The following is an 18,849-nucleotide window of genomic DNA, read 5'->3' as shown; positions in this document are numbered from 1 at the left end:
GCTCATGGCATATATATATATATATATATATATATACCAATGGGATCTGTGTGTCTTGGGAGCAATAGGTGTGCAGTGGAGATGCTGTGGCATCTGGAGTGAACCCATTGCTTGGATATTCTTTGGCTACCAGCAACCACATGGGTGTACACCTGGGGACAGCGGGTGCCAATCCGCCACCCTCCCTCATGGGTGCTTGGTGTGCATTCCAGGAGACAGACATTAAGGGTCCCACACTCTGGAATGCTTGTCTTAAATATCTACCCTAAATGAATGGTAGGAAAATAGTGCACAACAAAATGCCTTCATAGAGTGGTCTAAATGAGGGCACGTAGAGAGATTCAAATGCCTAAATCGCATCAATCACTTGTCCGCTATCACCATGGTAACCAATGGTACCCACATCATTTGGAAGATGTTATCATATTCCAAGAATTGGCTCCAGGTACTCCACCGCAGGACTCCAGATAATATTATAGGTGTCACTATTTTTTCACGGTATATTTTGAAGTTAGGAGTAGCATGATTTGTTGGGTGACTAAAAAACAAACTCTCATTCACAATATGGGTAATTTTTCGAAATAATATAGACAACCCTAAAACAGATATCATTTTGTGAGCCATATTTCTATGTGCCTAGTTATCCATACACTTTAAAAGATTATACCTCACAGTTCCTCTATATACCAGGCAGTATTAATAGTTAGAGATCCTTCCTGTGGCACAGCACTGCTGTGGCCACTGATCCATAACCTAAAAAGTGATGGGTGGAAGGTGTTGAATACATTTGAACCACAGGCATTGCTCAGGGCAACCTTCCACATGACCGTTCTTTAGCCTGTCTGTGTCATTGTAAAATGGATCCAGCCATATGCAAATCAGTCAAGTACTGCCACCAATGGGAGCAGCCCAGCCCGAACTGCTAGGCCAGGTACCCTCTGCATGGAAACACAAGCAACCCCAGACATGTTTCGCACTTATTGGGCTTCATCAGTGAAGTGCAGCTTGGTTCCCTATGGCGCAGCAAGCAAGGGATCCACGTTTGGGCATACCCTCTCTCTCACAGGGAGACACACTATAACCAAAAAGTGATGGGTGGAAGGTTTTGAATAAATCTGAACCACTGGCATTGCTCTGGATAACCTTTCACACCACTGCTTTGTAGCCTGTCTGCACCATTGCAAAAGGGTTCTAACCATGTCTGCTTGCTTGTGTTTCCGTGCAGAGGGGACCTGGCCTAGCAGTTCGGGCTGGGCTGCTCTCATTGGTGGCAGTACCTGACTGATTTTCATATGACTGCTCCCTTCAAAGGGGTCTAGGTATATTTCCAGTGTTCCTCATGATCTGGGAGTCAAAAAGTACTGGAGTATCTTTAGGCAACTAAAAATACATTTTTATTTTTAAATCATATGTGTTTTAGTTCCAACACAGATTTTCTTTTTGCACAACAATTAACATAACTGATATATATATGTTTTCGTATCATATGTCTCTTCTTCACATCAGAGAACACAATAGCAGAAATCCTCTTTGTGGCCTGAGCTGTTGTTACCTCAGGTCTGAGCCCATCGGCATAGTAATGCAGGGAGCAACACGAGGCATGCACCTGCCCATGTGATACCCCTAACTTATCTTTTTGTTGACAGTATTGATCTAATTTAAGGGAGTGAAACAGACGGGTATGATGCTTATCTGGAGGACTGATCACACTATTGCCACAAAGGCCACAATTAAACACAGCATGTTTAAGGATACTGTCATATAGCACTGCAGCAAAGTTTACATTATATCCAGTGAGTGTTGCAGTGTAAGATTCCATTATTCCTACTTAGCTCAGTTGTGTCAGAATATATTATGTCAACTTACCACAGAACTGTCACGGGAGGATAGCTCAGGGGCAACGCACTCGCCTTGCAAACAAGACAATGAAGAGCAACACAGGTTCTATCGCCGGGACCGCGCTTAGAAACCTCTGGGTATTAAGCGCGTTATAAATATTCAATTACAATTACAATGCCAGGCACTGTTAGGTAGAGTAATTGCAAGAGTGCCATATTCCACTAAGCCCAGTAAGGACAGACTCTAATATGCCCCTAAACCAGAGAAATGTCAGATTCTGGCAGATTCCAGTATGCCTAGTTAACAAGGTAAACATAATTCCCAGTTAGCACAGGGGAGGCCATATTCTGTATGCTTAGTTATCTTACAGTGTAATTTCTAGTAGACCTAGTTAGCACAGTAATGGCACATTCCAGTATGTTTAACTGTCACATCAAAGATGAAATCTGCATGCCTAATTAACAAAGGGAGACCATACGCTGTAGTCCCAGTTAGTTTGTATTGCCAGTTAGTATAGTGAGGGCCCACACTGGCATGCTAAGTGTACAGGCAGATTCCTGATGCCAAAAATATCAGTATACTATGTAACACAATAAAGACAGAATACAGCATATTAAGGGAGGTGATTTGTGTTTTGCACTGTTTACAGAGTAAACACAGATTCCATGGGTCCTCTAGCAGAGTAAGGACAGAGTCTAGAATATCCAGTGAACATGGCAAGGGCAGATCTCATTCAAGTATTCACAGCACATCAAAAATAGCAGGTTACGCCAGATTCCAGTATACCCAGTTGCCACAGTAAAGCCAGATTCTAGCATACCCAGTTACCACAGTTAAATCAGATTCCAGTATACCCAGTGGCCACAGTAAAGCCAGATTCTAGCATGCCAAGGTGCTACCACAGTAAAGTCAGATTCCAGTATACCCAGTGACCACATTAAAGCCAGATTCCAGTATACCCAGTTACCAGAGTAAAGCCAGATTCTTGCATGCCCATTTACCACAGTAAAGCCAGATTCTAGCATGCTCAGTTACCACAGTAAAGCCATATTGCAGTATACCCAGTTACCACAGTAAAGCCAGATTCTAGCATGCCCAGTTACCAGAGTAAAGTCAGATTCCAGCATACACAGTTGCCAGAGTAGAGCCAGATTCCAGTATACCCTGTTACCACAGTAAAGCCAGATTCCAGTATACCCAGTAACCACAGCAAAACCAGATTCTAGCTTGCCCAGTTATCACAAAAAGGCTGGCTCCATGGGGCCAATTAGAACTGTGATACGAGATTGGATTTTGCCAAGTTAGCATAGTAGGTTTACGTAAGCTGTCTGTGGGTGAGCAGCATTGATGTACTTGCTACTCTGCCTTCTGCGCAAATCCCATCCTTTCCATGACACCTACTTTTAGTTTGATAGAAGGTGCCGACCAAGGACTCTTTTTAAGCAGGAGGGACAGACGGAGGTGGGTCCTTCAGCCCAGTCCCTACCTCTCCGGTCCCTTCCCAGGCCCTCTGCACAGCACTGGCATCTCACTTCATTTCTAAAACTCAGGACATCCTGTCCTCACTCTCCTCCTTTCGCTTCCCCCCTTCTACTCCCTGCTCTTCCTCTGGCCCTTCCTCTGCCACCCCTCCTCCCTCCTTCTCGGCCTTTCCCCTTTTCTCTGCGGACCAGGTTTCTAGACAAGTCCGAACTATGAAAGTCTCGTCGAAACAGGTTCACCCCTGTTCCTCCAAAACTATCAAGGACCACATCGACTCCCTGGCTCCTGCCCTGGCTGATTTCTGCCACCACTCCTTCGCCACTGGAGTCTTCCCTTCCTCCCTAAAGCACTCACTTGTGCACCCTCTTCTAAAGAAACCCTCTGCAGACCCCTCTTGCCCGGCTAACTATCGCCCAATTTCCATCACTCCCTTCCTGGGCAAGCTCCTGGAGAAACTGGCCATCTCCCAGCTCAATCTCCACACTGAATCTGTTGGTTGTCTTCATGACCATCAGTCTGGCTTCAGAGCTGCCAGAAGCACGGAAACTGCTCTCCTGAACATCCGTGAAGACCTGCTCACCAACATTGACTCTAATACCCCGTGCGTTCTCATCTTGCTTGACCTCTCTTCTGCCTTTGACATGGTCAACCATGCCATCCTGCTCAACCGCCTGCATGAAAACCTGGGTTTCACTGGTCAGGCTCTGGCGTGGCTGACTTCTTTCCTCTCCAACCGACCCTCCCAGGTCCAACTGGGGTCCTTCCTCTCCGACATCTCTTTCTCTACCTGTGGTGTCCCCCATGGATCCAACCTCTCTCCCTGGCTGTTCAACCAATACCTGCCACTCCTGGCCCACTGCATCGCCGCTCTCTGTCCCAACTTTCAGTGCTATGCGGACGAAACCCAGCTCATCTTCAGGCTACCCTCGGCCTCCTCCTCTCCTTCCCTCATCTCCGACTGTCTGTCTGCCATCCAGGAGTGGTGTGCCGCCAACATCCTCTTCCTTAATGCCAGTAAGACTGAGATTCTACTCATCAGCACACCCACTCCCTCCTTCCCTGCAGCTCTCTGGCCGGCCTCTCTTGGCCCTCTTCTTACTCCCACCTGCAAGGCTAAAAACCTCGGGGTCATCTTCGACTCTGCTCTCTCCTTCTCCCCTCACATCTCTGACGTCTCTAAGAAGTCACACTACCAGCTGCACCTCCTTAGAGGCATTCTTCCTTTCCTCTCCTTCCCCCAGAAGCTCACTGTCTCCAGAGCCCTGGTTCTCTCTAAGCTGGACTACTGTAACAGCCTCTATCTAAATCTACCTGCCTCTACCCTCCGCCCTGTGCAATTTATCCAGAACAGGACTGCAAGACTTGTCCTTGGCCTCAAGCCCAGGGATCGTATCTCTCCAGGACTGAAATCTCTGCACTGGCTCCCAGTGGCTGCGAGGATTAAGTTCAAAACCCTCTTCATTGTACACAAGGCCTTCTGGGGTCTGGGACCGCGAAACCTTCAACTCTCTCTTCCTAAATATCTTCGTTCTCGAGCTCTTCGATCATCCGCCTCCAACTCCCTCAGTGACAGTCGCTTCTCCAAGCAACGAGTTGGTGGAAGATTATTCTCTTCGGCTGGGACCTCTCTCTGGAACAGCCTTCCTGCCTCTCTGAAACTCGAGGAGAACCATCTTCGGTTCCAGAAGCACCTCAAAACCTTCCTCTTTGCCTCTGCGTTCTCTCCCCCTCTCCCCTGCTGATTTTCTGACTGAAACTGCTCGGGTTACGTGGCCACCCTTTCTGATCTCTGGCCTAGGCCCTGTCAATTTGCCCATTTGCACTGCCTCCCTGGCAACCCCTGCACCTGGGAACTGTTCTGTATCCCTACAGTCCCCCACTAGCACTTTGTCTGCACTTCCTTGCACTTGCCACCAGCTGGCCTTTATTTATTCCACTTTTTCCCATGTACTGCACTTTCCCCTCTCCCTTTCCCGGCGCACTTTTCCTTTCCCCCCTTCCCATGCACTTGCACGATCTGAAAGACACTTGACCTAGTAGGATCGTTCTCTGTCCTCCCCTTGTCTCCCCCCTGCCTCGACGCGCCTTGAAACACTTGTGTATAGGCGCGTTATAAATGCCATATCATATCATATCAGTCCCGACTTCTCCCTGGACATCCTGTCCAACTCTTCCTATACAATTTGTATTTATATTTTTGGGGTATTTATTCAAGCTAATAGAGTGCTTTTGCCAAAGTGCTGTACAATTTAGTTATGAGGGTACAAAAGCTATGCAATATACAATGCATGAGATAAAATAACAGGGGAGAAGAATAGAAAATTCATTTTAGAGAGTGGAAAGGAGATGAGTGTTAAGACTGGTATGAAAGAGATGCAGGGGGGCAGTAGAGCAAATACTTGAAGAAAGTTTTAAGGTTTAGGTTCGAGGAGTGGAAGCGAGGAGGAGCCCAATGAGTGGGGGGAGCAGTGAGAGGGAATGAACATTGCAACCGCAGTGTGTGAGAAGGAGTTTAAAGAGAAATTAGAGGGAAGAGATGGGGAGAAGCGAGACTGAAAATACATTTAAAGACAATGGTGAGGGACGTCATTTGCTGGTTGCCAGGGGTTGCAGGTGCTACCCCTGTTGTGTTCCTTGCTACCCTTAGAAAAAAAGATTTTTTAAAAAACTTTTTTTTGTTTTTGTTTAACTTTTTTTTTTAAATTTAAGCTCCTGCGCCGTGGCAGTGTCCTGTTGCTCTTTATTTTTGGAGGGGCTGACTTTCTTGTTAAGGCCTCTTAAAAAACGGGGTTCCACAAGTGTATCACTTTGAACAGTGAGGCTAAATAAGAAAGAATAGGAATAACACATAATATGTCTTTACGGAATTCTATCCAATAATTGCCAGACTCATTAAGTTTTATTTTCAGGGACACATCAGGTGTGAGTCACTGATTTAGCCTGTTCATAAACACCTCAACTCAGCCTTTCACTCTTCTGAGGTCGATAAATGAGAACCATCACAGGTTGGGTGATATTCTATGTATAAGCGCTTAAACGTAAGTGCTACATAGTAACATATCATTATCGTTTGGCCTTGAACGTCTGCTTGCATTCACAGTGATTTGGTAATATGGTCCTATACACACTGATATTAACGATACATATGGTGATCCATTCTTCTATGAAATGTATATAAAATTATAGTGATAACGCAACCATATTTCTCGTACTGTACATAGGAACAATATGTGATGTCCCTTCCTGTTTTGTCAAGGGGTTAAAGGTTGTGGTCCATCGCTTCTCGTGATGTCACTTCGAGGGTGGCCGAGGAGAGGCAGAGGGGTCAAATGATCAGAAGTCAAAGGTCATGTGATGTCACTTCTGCTACCCCTGGCATTTTTGTGAAATGATGTCCCTGACAATGGGCGTCAGTATGAGAATGCTGGTAGGCCACCAGTACTCGCAACCTCGGCTTACCGTTTACATCGCCCGATATCCCACTAATACTGGTATATTATGGCCGGCGGCGGAACCGTAAGTTCCCATTCCCGTGGAGTCCCATAGGACTGCATGTGAATGGAAACAGTGTTAGTAACGGTGTAGGTGCTTCAGTGATTTATCTGCCGGTAGGTGCCTGCACTCCCGGCAGGTCAGGCCTGCTAATAGTTCACAGCCCCTCCCGGCAGACTCGGAGTGAGCTGGTCTGGAAAAGGTGCCGGTAACCTTGTTACTGGCACCATATTGCCGAACCGGCTCCCTCCTAATGATGGCCAATAACAAGAAAGTGCAACAGAAGACGAGAGTCAAAGGAAGAAAAAAAATCCACACTTAATTTGACAGAAGGTACGGGAGTGGGGGCAGGATTGCTTTGACTGGAGGGCTATATCCAATGTCTCGGGAGGACAGCTTAGGGGCAAAGTGCTCGCCTTGGAAGAGAGAGGACACAGAGCAACACAGGCTCGATCCCTGGGTCCACGCTTAGAAACCTCTGGACATTAAGCGCTTTACAAATAACCTAACATATATTCGGCCATATCCCCTATACAAAACCTGCACCGTGTAGAAGCTTTTTTCTGCTTTTGCTTCATTCGGGAAGTTCAAGTTTAAAAAAGCGTAACTTGTGATTTATATTACAAATCTCTAAGGTTGAAAGCACACCTAACACATTTGTGCTAACACCTGCATAATACGGTAGCAGTTCTCAGTTTATCACTGTTATACGTGCGTGCCCGCGTTTTGGACTTGCTGCTGCTATGTGAATATTTATAAGTGGCAAATGCAGTTCTATGCTGACCCACACCCCCAGTCGTGGAGGCATCGTTTGGTGCGTGGGTGTGTGTGTGTGCATCCTGTGGGGCACTACCATTATAAATGATTTAAGGTCATTATTGACAAGTGAATATTTTGAGTGGAGGGGTATTTACATTTCCCAATTAGCACAAGTGACTGAGCGTACCAAGTGAGCCCTAACTAATGTAGGAGGGTTCTGTGCATACTTTTAAAAAGTTCCAGGCCTGGGGAAGTTAGAGCGGTAGCTCTGGGAAAATTTGGAGGGGTTTGCAGGTTGACCTCCTCCCTGCCCCTCCCTGGCTTCCCAAATGCTGTCCCCATCAAACCATTTAATCAACAATTTCTTTGACTTTCCTGCAAATCCAGCACCATGGGTTGAAGAGTCCACAGAGACAAGCCTCTCAATTAGGTCCACCCCATCCCCTCCGACCATCTTCCCTAGGACCTCTGTCATGTTCCTCTAATGGTGGCTGGAAGCGAGCTTGCATCGGGTGCAAGCAGTAGCATATGGAAGGAGAGAAAGAGGCGCACTTGACTGGGAAAGGATTAAGATGGAAAGAGGATCCCATATAGAAAAATGGGCAGCAGTGCCATTTTATCTGGCAATCGTGTTCCTTTTAAGTGAGGACCAAACCAGCTACAAGAAGGTATTCCCAACAGAAGGGTGGGGAGCATTGGTGACCAGGAAAAGATCTGGGAGCAAAGGAAGAGACCTTTAATACCAGAAGGAGCATGGCCACATAGCATACATTCACGCCTTTGTTATTGCTGGGCTCATGACTTGCTGAGCATTCATCGAAAAAGGCTTAGACAGGAATATCTGAGTGGACGAACGCTCAACCAGAAGGAAGCAGCAAGCCCAAGTGATGTATGCAATGTGTGCGAGGTCGGCAGAGAATCAAGTGCAGTATGGGGAGCCATGGTGGAAGCTTGCAAGATTTACAGGGATAGAGTTTGAATGGGAACGGGCAGGCTACATCTTACTGGAATCATTATATCTGCTTCAACATCTTGTAATGTCGTCCATCCTCTGTGGGTGTAAATCCAATATAGTTAGATTTCATATTTTCTTCTGCGACATTTGTGTTGCTCAAGTCAGGACCATGTCCGCAATTTACTAATCAAGCTTATCACATTAAATGTGTATTTAGGAGGACACCATACTAACTAATTAATGCAAAATGACCATCATTAGTTTTCTCCTTAGACATTAAGCTTGCTTTTTTTTCTGCTTTGCTCACACACCCAAACAAGCTTGGATGAGATTGGGTTGCCTAGATGCTTAAAACATTATGCCCTTCATTTATTCACCATAATGGGGCGAGTGGCGGTGTCGCAGAAGGCGCTGATATCCTCTTCACACCGCAAATAGTTTGCTCCCTTGCCAAAACGCCTGTCATCGCTTTTGCAGCTACACTGAAAATTGACCAACAAAATCCAATGGTTCCCTCTTCAGCTCTTCTTCAATCTCATTTCACTTCCCCTTTAAGTATTATGAGATATTGATATACTTCTAATAATTCCAAATATTTTTCGGGGTGCACCTTTATTTGTCGACAAACCATCAAATTCCTATCCTCCAAGATCCTACTTTTGTGAATTAGCTATGTCAACGATTTATCAAACCAATTTATATTTTTTTCTATTTCTATATGCTTGGAACGCGCCGAAAGCCTGCAGGCATCAGGGCGCGGGGAAGACCTAAGTAATAAGATTTGCATGATGGAAGGAAGTTTAGGATTCTAGGTTAGCCATAGCTAAACCTGTAGAGTACCCTGTTTCCTTGGAATTTACTGGAATAACAATGTTTGCCAATGCAGTATCTTTCAAATTGTAAGCATAACAGCTAAACCTGGTTTATCCAGAGGTGCAGTGCTGTCAGCAGCACTACAAATATGGCTTAACAAAAGATCCAAATCCTAATTAAAAAATGCATGGTATTGTACAGCAGGCATGTCACCGAAAATACTACTCGCGACACAAAACTGCCCGGCAAAACTGAGCGTCGTCTTAAAAGATTTACCCAATCACCTCCAAGAAAAGGTCTCTCCTCGAATCCACTGGGGGGGATCTGACAACATTGGCATGGGGTTGTGTCTAATGTAAATTCAGCCCCGTCTCCGTCTCTGTCTCCATCAGTGCTGTCTGTAATGGATTTTTCAATTTAAGGGCTGTGGAGGCAGTGGAACACTGTCCAGGTTAAAGCGGCATTTGTAGCGGTCTTAATCTGGGAGATGCTAGGCGGGGCCACTATCCAGTGCTGGATTAACCATTAGGCCAGGTAGTCACCAGCCAATGGGCCCCAGTCCTTTTTGTGGTCTCTCAACAATGGATCAAAAGGAAGAGGTGCAGTTGAATTAAAACGTATTAGGAGATAATTTGTGAGGGGGGACTCTGACATTTCAACTGCCTAGGTTTCGCCACATGGTTTAATCCGGCACTGCCACTACTATGTCTTCCTGACACACACACTGGTGTGTAGGGATGTGGCTTCAGGGGACATAGTTCACTCCCAGGCAGAGGGAGTATCCCCTTTGCATTTAGGAACGAAAAAGAGCACACATGTTGCTGCCAACTATTGCTCCAGCTGGCTGAGAGTTCTTTGTGTCTGAGTTACAACAGTACCTGGAAATAAAGTCCGGCGGAGAGAGTGTGGTGTTAATTATTTCATAACAAGTTTCAAAATGCCTATTTCCTGTCCTGATGCAAGCACATACATGGGTGGTGGGTATGTATCGAGGATTTGGTTTGGCACTATGTGATCTATCTGTCAACTTGTTGGTTACAGCTTGCCTTGGAAATGTGTTAATTTAATCACTAGAGGTTAATATTGCTTCATCAAAAAACAATATCATCATCATCATCATACAACTTTATTCGGCACAAGCCAAAAAAGTACACCACATTTAAATGAAAACATGTGTCACACATGTAAACAGATCAAATACACTAAACAATTAGCACAATGCAATATAACACATTGTGAAATATCCATGATGAAAGAGGTCTCTAGTAATAACAGTCTACATAGCAGTGGGAAAGGTTAAGAATACTTATACACTGCATGGGGAACGGATTGATAGCTCTTTCTACCAATAAAATGCAGATCTAAAGAAGCTAGGAGCTTTTCTCTAATCTACTCTGTGTTGATGTTGTTGCCAAGGCACAGAAGCGGAAGAAGAGGAAAACGCCTGTTATGAGTGGGCGTATTAGAGAGTTACATGAAAACAGAGTTGCGATAGTTAAAAAAACCTGCTGTGCCGTTGCACTTATGAAACTGTGAGTTTATTTAGAATGTATGTGTGGACTGGATGCTGAAAAGTTGTCAGCAAGAGCAACTTTCCGAGGCGGCTCAAAACGCGGTGTAGACACTCACATCGCGTTGTTAAAAGCCGAACCTCGTCAGCTGAGAATCAGTGTCACGTCCGAAGTCAAATCGAGGCGTGAACAACACCGAGAAGGGGATGAGAAACTCCCTCAGCTGTGGATGGGCAAGTCCGCTGGAGGCGAATCAGAACAAGGTTGACGCCCAGCTGGGGAGGAGTCACTCGGCGGAGACGCGGTCTCTTTGAAGATACGTTAGTGAACGTAAACAAACACAGTGAGTATTACGAGCCAAGTAAATGAACTGCAAGTGTACCTACCACGCTGTTCCTTAGCGTATGTTCAAAAGTAACAAAGAAGGAGGAGATAAGAGTTGAGAGACTGATTGATGAACCGAGTGTGTCATAGATTATCACCCAGTAATTGACACGCAACAGTCGAACGAAGTAACGTTCATTTTACTTTAAAGGAACATTTATTTATGAAAGTCCGGACTACGAAACACAATAAGAGTGATATTAAGGATAGTTAAAAGTGAGAGAATACTGACAAACTGAATTGCAGGCTACAGGACGTTATGGTAAGGAAGAAGGAGATCAAAGAGTAAAGAACCTGAATAAGATAAAGAGACAGAAAAGAAAGAAGGAAATTGAGAAATTAAGTGCACTGAAATACTTACGAGAACAAGGAAGAGTCTCCTGTCGTTCCCTGAAGAAACATCAAATTCACGTATCCTTTTAAAAGAGAAAGAGCAAAACAAAGTTAAATAAAGACTTCCTGTTACAATTCTACTCCTGTGTCAGTGGCTTATTTTATCCTTAAAACTAACATTTTGACACACATAATACTTAAAAGTAGTTTGACGTAAAACGGTCCACTCTGAGGCAAACAATAAGTATTGCAAAGCCAACCTAGTGGTACTAATACCCATATGCCTAAACAGGGGGAGAATGGACGTCTGCTTAATCTTTGTGTATACCTTGCATAGCAGCATAAAGTACTCAGTGGAGGTCATTACGAGGTTGGAGGTAGCCATGGTGCTAATAGCACCATGGCTGCCCCCTTACCGCATTCCGGGTCCGGGTTCCCGAAATGGGGACTTACCGGGTCATTCCAACCTTGGAGAACCCGGTAAATCCCCATTCCGGGAACCATTCCCCTTCCCATTGTATATTTTAGAACACCACCAGATCTTCAGCCATGGCCACTTTATTATTTAAAACTCTTGTACACCACAAGCCATGACCTTCAGCCGTGGCTGCTGTATATTTCAGAACATGACCAGACCACTAGCCATGACCTTCAGCCGTGGCTGCTGTATATTTTAGAACATGACCCGACCACTAGCCATGGCCATTTGGGGACTTTTTTCCCATAACCACTGGTAGACTCCAGGTTATAACCCAGGTTATACCCGCGGTATAGGAAAAAACTGTGTGAAAACAAATGCATCCCTGCCCTCCCAGACGCCCACCTATTGTCCCGCTCATGTGTGCCTGCTCCCCCACTCTCCTGATGGCCTCCTCCCCTCCCCTGTTCTCTCCCATTCCCCCACAGCACTCGTCATTTCTGTGACGCAGTCTCAGTTGAAATGTTAGGTAGCTGGGGTTATACCTGAGGGTATATAAACAATGTTTTAGCCTCATGTTGAAAACCTGTTCCTTAGCCCCCTCGAACCCACAAATTTCACTTGGTGCCCTCTTACCTCAACCCCCACCTCTAGCCTGATGGTAATTGCATCGTTTTTGGCCTACAAATGACTTTTTTCTGTATTTTATTTTCTGATACCCTGGGGCATAACTTGGGGTATTATCGCAGCTATTACTCACACCGAGAAAAAAAAAAGATGAAAACTGTTTCCTTTATAAACACCCTAAACACCCGGATACCCAATGTAGCTGGGCATATATAGCTATTTGTTTCTGAGAAGGGGACAACCCCTTCTCCGTTAAATAATTAAAAAAAAAACTAGATGGAATAACCCCAAACCACAAACGGATCGTTTGTCAACCGTTTTGTGCCCAGGTTGTTTCAAATCTGGTCCAAATCTGTCCAGCAGTTTTGGCTGTGTGGTCAAAGAAAAATTGCTAAGCAACCATAACTGGCACCACTGCTGTTCACTGCTAAGACTAACACCCAGGACAAAGATGACATCACAAATGTCATTGATGACATCACTGATGTGCATCACATATCTGGGCCACTTGTTTTTGTTTACTGACCTGTTTAGTCTTGTTTTTTACTGATAATGAGAATTTCCAAAATTTAAAAGGTGCATTATATCTACACATTAACCTTTGTATATGTAATTAAAGTATTTTCCTTAGAGTTTAATCTGAGCTCATAGTGCACATACATGGGGCAATAAGCATGCTTGAAACACAAAATGATTGTGTGTAAATGATGATTAACTTTAATGTTATTGTCATTTTATGGTGCTGTTGTTTCTTTCTTCCTTACTTTAGTTTCTCTGAATGTGCCTCGAATTTTAATGCATTGTGTGTTTTTATGTATTTTTTCTACTAACACAAGTGTGTGATACGTTTTCAATTGTTATCTATTTCTTCTATGTTTAACAGTACTCAAAACTCTCATAAGGTAGCATTTACTATTTTGCCATCGGAAATTACCAGATTAAAAATATTGTACTCGTATGGCACATGCTTTAACCATTGCCTATATGTATGTACGATTAGGTTCCTCTTCTAACAACAACACTAGAATATGATGATTTGTTTACATGAGTACATTCTTTAATATATTAAGTAGTACACTATAGTTCTCCCAGTCACCCCTAACAAATTGTTTCCAAATTATAAAAACAACTCCTTGTAGGGACTGTTTAATCAAATTAATTTAATATGTGATGTCATCAATGACATTAGTGATGTTATCTTTCATGTGCTGAGTGTTAGTTTTAGCAGTGCACGGTGGTGGCGCAAGTTATGGTTACTTAGTTTACCATAACTAGTGAATTTCTGGGGGTTTTCGGCTTTACTTGTAACCATAACATCCCTTTAACAAAGATTTTTAATTGAATTTCATAGGTTTTTATTAGTGCAACTTAATCATAACTCCCCTTTAACAACTTGGGTTTTTACTAGTGCACGCTAATTTCCTTCAACTTACTCATTTCATACTCGCCCCAATATAGCAACATTTTTGTCCAATTTTCAAAGTTTCACCTTAAAACTCTGCCATTCCCCACATTCAAGCATCATTTTTAACACTTCTATACACTTTTTGCGACTTTGTCCACTGTTTTTGGGTTTGTCAACGTAAACAAGCATCTGACGCCATCGCAAACTTTTCAAACAGTGTCACGTGACCACACGCTCGCTTGGTGCATGATGACGTGTTCGCGAACACGTCTGTACTTCGCGAACGCATCCATGCTTCGCGAACAGTTTCGGAACTGCATTTTTCAAGCTCAAAATGTACCCTTGCACAGCTCCTACACCTATTTTTACTCATTATCCATTAACAATCAAGCACACAGCACATACTTGGAAGAATATTAAGGAAACTGCTATTTATCTTAAATATGGCATCAGCTATTGCCATCCCTCACCCTCAAGAGCCACCACCACCACCACCAGCTGGAGGATCAACACAACAACAAAAAAGCACAGTACTTCAAAAGGCAATGAAGAGGACCAAGAAGATGAGGTACAGGAAGAGCCTACCTCTAGCACTCAGAGAAAATCATGGGTGGGGCAGTTCTTTACCACTGTTGGCAATGCACCACAACCAAAAGCTTCCAAAGTGAAATGCACTGAGTACAGTCGCGGATACCTGGACTGTACTCCTACAGGACCATCTCCAAGGGCCGCCACACCAAATCGACAACCACAATGCTCTTAGAAAGGTTGTTCCTTTCTTAACAAGTAGTAGGCTGTCTTCCTCCACCTCATCTTCCTTAACCAATACTGTACCACACAGCCTACTTCTGCGGGACACAAAATCCCACCAGGTGCATTGCAAGCGATAAAAGAGACTGTTGATCCATATCTTTCGAAGACAACAGTATTCTGTATATACTGCAACACACCACTCTGCAGGTGGGAGCAATTTCAAAGTGCTTTTAAAGCTGTAATCGAGAAGCATGAGAAACACTGACCCCTATCTTAGATGTAACACACAGAGAACATATTCCCCTGTCCAACTGCCCCTCCATATTTGTGGTTAGTACCTCTTCCGTCATTTCCCTCCCTCCCTTACTTCCTGACTTCTCCTGCACACTTAAAACTCTTGGAAAAAAATACCAGAAAACGTTTCCTTTAGGAACCACCTTTCACAGTGGAAAAATAGAACAAAAATATTATCTTATAGGCTCCATCTACTTTACATTTCGCAGTAAAGTAGTTAGACTCAATAAGATTCTCCAACATTTCCAGTAGCATTTTGAGTTATGCTAATGGGAATAATGGATAATTGTTTACTAGAGAACAATATAAAAGGATATAAATACTTTTCTCTAGAATACAATGAGGACCATAATCGACAGACCTTTAAAACTATTCACACGGTCTCCACAGTCCCCTTTCCAGGCCATGGATCATTAAAAGACCCGGATGGCACATGCACAGCCTGACACAGGGCAGCCCTGCTAGCGTTTTTTAATGTTATATTTGTAACACTCCCTCAATGCCTGTTTTCAAACAGTCACACATCCATCCACCAATCATTTAAAAAAAACTGTACATATAACACTATGACCATATTGTTCTTCCAGACACCAAATGCCACTTAACAATCTTCTACAAATTATGTGTATCTGCATTTCCCATACATATACAAACACATTATACACAGTGCTCCTACACGCATATGCATTGTGCAGTGAAAGAAGTGCATAAATAGAAGGGACAGTGTAGATAGTCAAGTGCTCATGAGAACCCAGGAGGGAAATGCCAAGGTGGGATGCCACTGGCTCACTACTGGAGCAGAGAAGTCTGAATGGGGGCATATTAACCATACCTTCCCTTTAACAAAGTGTTTTCTGTCAATTTAATAGGTTTTTATAAGTGAAGATTTTTCATGATCTTGCATCACTGTGTATACATTATTAAAATGTTCTCTTTTCATATATATATATATATATATATATATATATAATATATATATATATATAAAGAACTATAAACCTCCTTTAAGAAACATATTTTTTGCAACACATACTTATATCTGTCGTTCTCAGCAGTGCATGCTGGGGATGCAAATCATCATTCAATAGCCTACGGCATAAGGCTCAACCATGACCCCAGCCTAACTAACCACCCCTATTATTCACTTAACTTACCCTGCATTTTAGCTCACTGTCGACTATAGCCTAATATTGTAACCAAGGACCCGTCTGCAAATCCATGGGGCTTGGGCTTTGTCCATGCCGATTTCCCTAGTAAGCAAATCAGAGTACACATTTGCATTTGCAGAGGGCCAGGCCCACTACCCAGACACCAAATGTATATCACTAGTGTTTCTTCTTACATTCTTACACTTTGGAAAATTAAAACACAAGACATATTTCTCCTTGCTAATTCTCATTGCACAAGTATGTTGTAATCTAGTCCATCTCTTCAGGCTGTAACCACAAGCAGAATATTTTTTCCCATGCAACCCTACAGCTTCGGCCATGCCATATGCCCCAATAAGCAAATTACAGTACACAATTCTCCTTGCAGATGGCCAGGTCCATTACCCAGACACCAATGTTATATCACTGTGTCTGTACTTAAATGTTCACACATTCAAAAAAAGAAAACCCAGGACAAATTTGCAAAACCATGCTTTGAAGTTCTTCCTGACCCTCCTCGTGCATATTTGCTCTAATCCCATCCAGCACTTCAACCTGTAGCCACAAGCAGATTTTATTTTCCCATTCACGCTTATCCCAATTCCAAAAAGCGTTACCACATAGCCGGTCCCTGGTGGCCATACCTACTTTAAACCCATTGCTGGTCCATCGTAGTCATGGCCAGTAGTCAGATTGTCTGGGTCATGCCCATACCTTAGTCACCAAAGGTGTTTTACTATTTTTTGTACCCACATTATGACACTTTTGAAAAAAATTAAACACTGACACATTTGCTAAATCATGCTTTCAGCTACATGCCAATGGTCAGTAAACTAGATTTCTGCAAATCCGCACATGTTTTTTTTTTAAAGTGTCAAAATGTACATACATAAAATAGTCATATAACTTAGCCCTCACTTGACGAAATCCATTCAGACTTTGCACAAACATTTAAGGTTGGGTCCATAATCTTTCTGAAAACGTTTGTCCACATTTGCCAAACAGCAACAAAGTTATAAGCCATCTAAAAATGCTGAGACACCCCTTGTAATTGTTCCCCCTCCTGACAAAATCCCCCCAACTTTGCAAACACATTCATATCTAGGTCTAAAATCTTTTTGCAAACTTGTGTACAGATTTGTCAAATGGCACCACATTTATAACCCTTTAAAATATTTTGCGAGCCCCCTCTAATTGTGTTCCCTCTTGACAAAACATCACCACTCTTTGCAGAACCATTCAGAGTCAGGTCTAAAATGAGATTCTAAAATGTCATGCATTTTCATTGAGTGGCTGCAATGCTATTAGCTGTCCAAAAACTGATTTTCACCAACCCTGTAATGCAGAAATAGGCATAGATGTCCCCGAACATCACACATGTTCGCGAACATCACAGGACTGCCTCAGACATACAGACTGTTCGCGGACATCGGAGTTGAAAAAACACCAGTTTTGGGGGCTTTTTAGGGCCATCTCCCATATCATCCTTATCACCCTCACCTCTCCGGAGATTTTTTCATTAGTTTGACAAGTGCAATGTTGTGTTTTTTCATATGTTTTAAGCGTGATGTTCACGGACAGAAGGCACTGTCCGTGTATCCAATTGAGTGGGTGCTTCAGAAAATCTGACGCACCTCATGCTTTTCACCATCCAATCAGCGGGTGTGTCCGATGCCCGCAAACATCACGTCGCCCACTGGACCAATTGGAGGCTCGTCCGCGGACCAAACAGGGAAGTGAGTCAGCGGACCGAACCCAGATATCACAAATTCTTTTTTACCTAGTTTTTGCTTGTTTTAAAAAGAACTTCTGGAAGATTTACACAAATTTACAAAAGTACACTTTCAGGACCAAGCTGGCATTCCTGCCGCAAACTTAGTGAAAATCGGTCCAGCGGTTTGGGCTGTAGGTGTGAACAACGTTTTTTTCTCTCCATTGTGTCTATGGGAAAAATCACGCATTTTGGGACCCCCTATAACTTTACCCCCCCTTGACGAAACATCACCAAACTTCACAGGATCGATCTGACAGGATCATATACTTTCTTTGCAAAGTTTTGTGAGAATTCATCCAAAGGGGTGAAGTTATAAGCTGCCCAAAAAGATTGCTTCCTATGGGTTGAGCAACTTAACCATAACTACAGGGCTGTTACCGCTGAACCTGTAATATATATAAGGAACAGAAGGACCCAGTTAAAAAAAGTTTAATTTTTTTATAGAATTCAAACTCATGCATCTAGACAGCAGGTCAGAAAGAAGAGGGCGAGATCAATACGGAGGACAAGGAAGAGGCTTGGCAACAAGAGGGGGCCAGTCAAAACGAGGCGGGGGAACAAACACAAGAACCAAATCCAATATGACAAGATCTGGAAGCAACCAGAGGGGGAGAACACGAGGCAAGAAGACCTCCAGTTAAAAATCTTTAATATCTCCAAAAGAACACTAGCTAAAAATTAATCATTGGTACTTTCCCTAGTCCTCTCGTTCAGCTCTACATATAAATATGACTACACCTCCACCAGAGTGGATCTATTCAAATTTACTAGGAAGTTGAAATTAACCAAATTTCATGCTACCAAGATTGAATATGGACATGGAAAACCAAAGGAAATGAATGAAGAAGTCTCTCCTTTGACT

General features: G+C 43.5%; 1 protein-coding gene across 8 annotated transcripts in view; it reads left to right on the top strand.

Moving 5' to 3' along the window:
- The window catches only part of LOC138480812 (actin-binding protein WASF3-like), a 1,100,082-nt gene that overhangs the window by 210,796 nt on the left and 870,437 nt on the right, over positions 1-18,849 (top strand). The window contains exon 1 of one of the 8 annotated variants that reach the window (XM_069612566.1): positions 11,174-11,194. The exons of the other annotated variants lie outside the window; for them this stretch is intronic. The gene's annotated coding sequence lies outside the window, so the exon portion shown is untranslated. Of the gene's footprint in view, positions 1-11,173; positions 11,195-18,849 lie in introns of those variants that run through there. 8 annotated transcript variants of the gene reach the window in all.

The sequence above is a fragment of the Ambystoma mexicanum genome, chromosome 5p (assembly GCF_040938575.1).
Source record: "Ambystoma mexicanum isolate Mex_15411 chromosome 5p, UKY_AmexF1_1, whole genome shotgun sequence".
Lineage (NCBI taxonomy): Eukaryota > Metazoa > Chordata > Amphibia > Caudata > Ambystomatidae > Ambystoma > Ambystoma mexicanum.
The sequence above is the reverse complement of the archived record's forward strand: the minus strand, read 5'-3'. Positions and strand labels throughout refer to the sequence as shown.